The sequence below is a fragment of the Tenrec ecaudatus genome, chromosome 1 (assembly GCF_050624435.1).
Source record: "Tenrec ecaudatus isolate mTenEca1 chromosome 1, mTenEca1.hap1, whole genome shotgun sequence".
In the NCBI taxonomy this organism is placed as follows: Eukaryota; Metazoa; Chordata; class Mammalia; order Afrosoricida; family Tenrecidae; genus Tenrec; species Tenrec ecaudatus.
Window position 1 is genome coordinate 261,059,525 of NC_134530.1, and position 6,000 is coordinate 261,065,524.

Sequence of the window (6,000 nt, forward strand, 5' to 3'; positions counted from 1 at the left end):
GCCTATTTTTGTCTGTAACCTTAAGATGTGTCTCATGTAGGCAGCTGATTGATGCGTTGTCTTTTCTAAGCCAGTGTGCTAGCCTTATTCTTTAAATGCCTAAGTTCAGTCCACTGATATTAGTGTTACTATCTCCATCTTCGGACTCTGTGATGTCATCTTATACCTTTTGTGTTGGGTGTTTTCCTACCTTCCTTTCTTATCAGTGTGTTGTGCGTGGGTTTGTATCATTCTTGATATTTTTCCATCCGTAAGACAATGGTATCTTGTGGTCTGTTTTCTCTTTCTTTCCTTCTGGGTGAGGTTGTTCTATGTAGCAGTCTCTTATTTATGCTTAGTGAGTGTTTTTCTTCTGCCAGTACTGGGTCTGTAAGGATTTTCTGTAGGGCTGAGTTTCTTCTAACGTGTTTCTTGAGTTTTTCTTTGTCTTGGAAGACTCTTTTTTCTCCTTCTATCTTGATTAATAATTTGGCTGGGTAGAGTATTCTTGTGTTTGCATTGTTTTCCTTCAATTTTTGGAATATGTTACACTATTCTCTCCTCTTCTTCATAGTTTCTGCTGATAGGTCTGAGAATATTCTTATTTGGGAACTTTTTATGTGATTATTTGTTTGTCCCTAGCTGCTCTCATGGTTTTCTCCTTTTCCTCAAAGTTGGATAATTTAACTATTATGAGAGTTGGTGACTTCTTCTTGGGATTCAATCTAGCTTATGTTCTTTCAGCCTCCTGAATGGTTGCCTGGCTCTCATTCATTAAGCTGGTGAAGTTTTCCTCCAAGAATTCTCTCACTATTGCTGCAGATAACTACTTTGTTGTGTCTTCTTCCAGTAATCCAATTATTCTGATGTTGCTCCTCTTCATAGCATCAGACATAGCTCTTAGGTTTTCTTCAGCTTCTCTGATGATCTTATTAGATTTTTTCACATTTGTTAAGTCTGCTTGGCTGTCCTCCAAGTCACTGGTGCAGTTCTATGTTTCCTCCAGTCAGTCCTCAAGGTCCATGAGTCTGCCACTGGTTTTTGTTATCTCCTCCCTCAGCTCTTGTGTTTCCCTGTGGTGTATGGACTTTGTCTCCTCTATCATTTCATCCTTTTTCTGTATTCTTTCCCTCATATCCTGTATGACTCCAAGCAGCATTCTGAAAATTTCTTTCGATGGCAGATCAATGTCTGTTTCTTCTATACAAGTTGGTAGGTTCAGGGAATCTTCTGCCATTGCTTTTGTTCCTCTTGTTTTTTCATTGAGTTCGTTGGGGCTGATTGCTGTTTGCATTGAGTTGTTTTGGAGGAGCCAGGTGTCATTTTCCAGAGAGTTGAAGAGCACTAGCTCTCTCTGGGAGACTCGTAAGACTGCTTCTTCAAACTACCTACAGCTAATTTCACTATGGAATTAGCCTACCACTTTTTCCTCCTGTGGGTTCACTCTCAAGGGGAGTGTCCTAGAAGGCTTGTGGGTTGCCTGCTTTTGTGTAGAACACCACAAATGGTGGGCGGAATTTCCCTGGTCAGGTAGGTCACTGCAGAGGTTATGCAGAGGCTCGGCAGCAGCTTGGAACATTGGCAAGTGTTGGCCAAGCTGCCTTAGGCCATGTAAGGCACTAAGGTAGGTGGGAGGAAGTTCCCTTAGTCTTGTGTACCCACAGAGGACAAATAGGAACTCCCCCAGCCACACAGGCAGGAATTCCCCAGTAAGAAGTTGGGCGGAATATCCCCTGGTGGAGGGTGGGCAAGCTTGCCCCAGCCTCAGGCGCTGCACTTGGTGGAGCTCAACTAACTGGGTGGAGTGCAGATATAAATGCCTTAGGCTAAGGTGAGTGGCCTGGAGATCAGCAGTGGTGTGTGAGAGTATAGGGAAGAGACAAAGAGGGAAAAGCAAAATTAAGCCCACTGAGACTATGGGGGGATAGAGAGAAGAGAGGGAAAGAAAAGTAACAATATAGCTGAACCCCGATCCCTGCCCGTGGGGCTTGCAGGGGTTTAATCCCTGCCCCAATGTGGTGGCAAGCTGTGGCTATGTTGAGATAAAGTCCAGTGACAGGGCTAAGGTGAAACCTTAGCCAGCCTCCACTGTGGTGAGCCCAAAGCCCCCATCCTCCAGAAACCTTGTGGATCTGTGTCTACTTATCTTTATGATGCTCCCCTTCTGCGATCCAGCAGTATTGAATTTCCCTCTTTGTAACTCTCCTGGGCTGATTTCTGCAGTCCCTCTGGTATGTGTTATTCAATCGCCATCTTCCTGGAAGTCCCCTTTCATTCATTTTGGTAGATAAACTGCATTTCCTTATGTAATTTTCACAAATGTGAATTTAATAGTACTCAAGCAACAAACTTGACTGCTTACTGAAAGGCTAGAGGAGAAAATAACCCAGAAGCACCTCAAGAGAAAAGTCTCTAGCAACAATAAACTCTTTTTCTTCTCAAAAAATAAAAAAGAAGACAGCAATTTACTTTTAAAAAGAATTAACCATAGAAAACGATGGAGCACAGTTCAGCTCTGACAACACATGGGGCTGCCATGGGACTGAATCGATTGGACAGCAACTGGTGGTCACTCACACTCACTCACTGACTGACATCACCGTGACCCTCAGGGACAGGCTAGAACTGTTCCCCAGGGTTTTTGAGGTTGGAATATTTACAGGAGCAGAAACTCAGAGGAACTCATGAGCTCAAACTGTTGGCTAGTACGTTGCCTATGTCATCAGGTAATAATTCCATTGCATAGAAAACAAGACAAGGTAATTAATAAAGAGCAGTTAAAGACTATCAGTTAACACAGGCAGTAAACTGGAAAGCTGGGATTTGAATCCTGGTGTACCATTCTCTTTCACCATACATACCTTCCTTTTTGCCATGCTGCGTCACACATGGTCTACAAGAGCTCTTTTCAATAGAGCTATCTTCATTTACACCCATGTGGCATTCATTTAAAAATAAAGTCTCTTCATGGTCTCTTCCCCCCAAACTTGGAATTACTGAATAAAAAAAACAGCACAATTGAACTTTTGGGGGGGTCGGGGAAGAGGGACCCAAAACCAAACCAAGCTCACTAACACCATGCCAATTCTGACTCACGGTGACCCTATGTAGTGACTGTAAATATTTATAGGACCAGATAGATTCATTCGTCTCCTGAGGAACTGATGGTGGGTTTGAGCCATTGACATTGTATTTAGCAGCATACTGTTTACCAGTCAGCACCACCAGGGCTCCTTGAAAAAGAAAGAACTGCTTAGAACTCAGGCTTAAGCAGTGGCAGAGCAGGCTAGACTCCAACTTTGTCATCTTCACTGGCTCTACAAAGTTGAGCAGAGGACCCAGTCAGCATCTTCTCTTGGTTTTAGGAGTATAGGATTACATAGATTGAACTCAGCTACAACAACAATGGTGGCCATTTACTATTTTTCTACTAATGATAACAAAAAACTTGATCCCAGCTCACATTGGACTCTCATGGGCCATTGACACAGCAGAGAGCTACTGCTCACAGATCCCTATAACCACTGATTTGAAGGGAATGTGGAATATAGTGGTCAGATTATGTACTATTGAGTCAGGTGAAATAAACCTAGAATAAGTTCTGGCTCAATCTCTTCCTTGTGGTGTGGATTTTGTAAACATCAGTCAGTATTTCTCAGCCTGGATCCCCTCTTCTGTGATGCCTACAACAAACAACAACAACAATAGAACCTCACTGCCATTGAGTCTATTCTGAATCATAGCAACCCCATAGGACAGTATAGACCAGCCCCTGTAGGTTTCCAAGGCTATAAATATTTACAGGAGCAGGAAGTCTCTTTTGCAGATGGTTTCAAACTGCTCGCCTGTGGTTAGCTTGAAGAACTCCATTTTGTTAAAATTTCCATCTTGAATGACTTCAGCCTGCAATCTAGTCCCACCCAATAGACTCTGACTCATCCACAAATACTCTTGCCAGACCTCCTGACAGACCTTGACCCACCCTAATGTAGTCAATCTTGACAGAGCCTGACTCATCTGCAGGTGTCCCTTCCTGCGCCCCTCCCAATGTCCTGCCTGCCTAATAAGCAAAGAAGGTAACTATCACGTGCCCCTAGTCCTCCCAATCTAGCCCCCTGGTTTAACTTCTGTTTATGTAAAGCCTGTCTACGCCCTTCATCAAAGTCAGAGTGTTTTGCCAGGTGCTAGCCTCCTTTCTCATCCCAGCTAGCTATAATGAAGGCTTATTCTTTCATTTTAATAAAGTGATGTGGTTTGATCTTGTTCAAAAATGTTACATTTTTGGAGGCCCCAATGAGATCCCCCATTTTTCTCAGACTGGCCACCCTTTTAGGAGCCTGCCTGACACAGAGAGCCCCTAGGGAGGTGCCCCCTGAAGACGTTCCAGGGCCCCAGGCAACCCTCAAGTCTCCCGCCCAGTCTTTCTCACCTGCCTTCTCTGTCTGCTGGATCCTTGGTATGTCTTTCTATTTTGAGTTCCTCCTGTATCTGGGGAATATAATTCTGATGAGAATCCCCCCTTCCCAAGTGTTCATATGCTTGGGATACCAAGTGAACCTTGCCCTGGTCCACTCACTGTCTATGTAAACCATATGTTCTTGGGGAGGGAGCTGCTTGTTTACAGGCTGAGTGGTTGTGTGTATGTACCCAGGTCCATGAGGCCCCACAGCTTCAGCTATGGTCTGAGATTGAAGCTGTCACCTGCAGACCCATGAAGTCATGTGGCCTAACAGAGACCCCATCTCTACCTGGAGAGGTAGCTAGGTGGGCATTTCTATGGCCGCCCCTTAGCCAAGACAATGCTCTCCAGAGAGATGCGGCCAGGTGAACACCTGCAGGTTTCACTTTTGTGAAACTCTCACCCTTTTTCTGCGCCACACCGGGAACGCTGACATCAGCTTCCATGATGAGTTTTGGGAGCTCTTGCTTTCTGCTTCTCCTTGCTATCTGTAGCCCTAGGAGGGTTTGTTCAGCTCTCGGGTTAACAGTTACTGCCCCTAAAGAGTGGACGCCTCTCCAAAAAAGTCTCTCTTGGTCCATTTCTATGTGTTTGCTCCCTCTTCTTCTGGTCTTCCAGTGTCCTGCTGAATGCACGGGTCTCCCCATGGAGGGTTTTCTCAGCAGATGCCTGTAGCCCCTCCCTTTCCCAGCCAAGCAACTGCCTCGCTCCCCCACCTGATTGCCTCCCCTTCTCATCTCCATCTCCTTAGCCCGATTTAAATTTTTCCCATATTCTTCATTAGGAGAATTAAAGTGGTACCCGGGTCCACCATTTCCGTTCAGGCAGTGATTTTTTTGTGGGACCCCCTCTTGTAAGGCACCTTCCTTGACTTCACATGGGAAGAATTCCATGTCTCCTTCTTGTGCAGCTTCTTTCTGCTGGAGCTCTGGGGCCTTCCCTTGCTGCTCCACGCAGTCTCCCCTGGAGTGTCTTGGAATGAAAAATGTCTCCTAATCTCACACTACTGACTGTGGAGCAAACTTCTCCTTGAGGTGCCTCCACACACTCTGTGAGGCTGGCTGCCAGAAGGCACATGAGACACACACACCCTTCCATAACTGCTGGACGATGGCCACCAAGGCCACCCCATCAGTTTTCCTACATTGATCAGGGACTCGCTTTAACTGAATCTCCTCCCCGTGAATGAAAAAGCATTTAGCTCTGGCCCCCAAACTAGAAATCTCTTATCAAAGACCTGTCGCCCCACCACCCAACCAAAAGTGGCAGTTCTCTCAGGATTGGTGGCTGAAGCTATCTTGTCCGCCTCCTCCAGCACCTCACTCGCCCTCAGTGCCTTCCCTGGGCCCCAACACAGGGTATCCCCCTCCCCGTTCAGCTCCCCCTTCCCAAGTCTCTTCTTCAACCTCTTCCTTACCTTCTCCTCATCGTCCCTCTTAACCTCCCACCTCCCGGCCCACCATCGCACACCCAGACCCAGAGTTTCCCTTGAATTTAGGTCCCCCATGCCCGGTCCTTCCCTGTGACAGGCTGGGCCTTCCCCATGGCTCAGCAGGTCACCC

General features: G+C 46.1%; 1 pseudogene; it reads left to right on the forward strand.

Moving 5' to 3' along the window:
• LOC142440245 (fructose-1,6-bisphosphatase 1-like) overlaps positions 1-5,295 on the forward strand; it is a 30,659-nt pseudogene extending 25,364 nt beyond the window's left edge.
• The last annotated feature ends 705 nt before the right edge of the window (positions 5,296-6,000 follow it).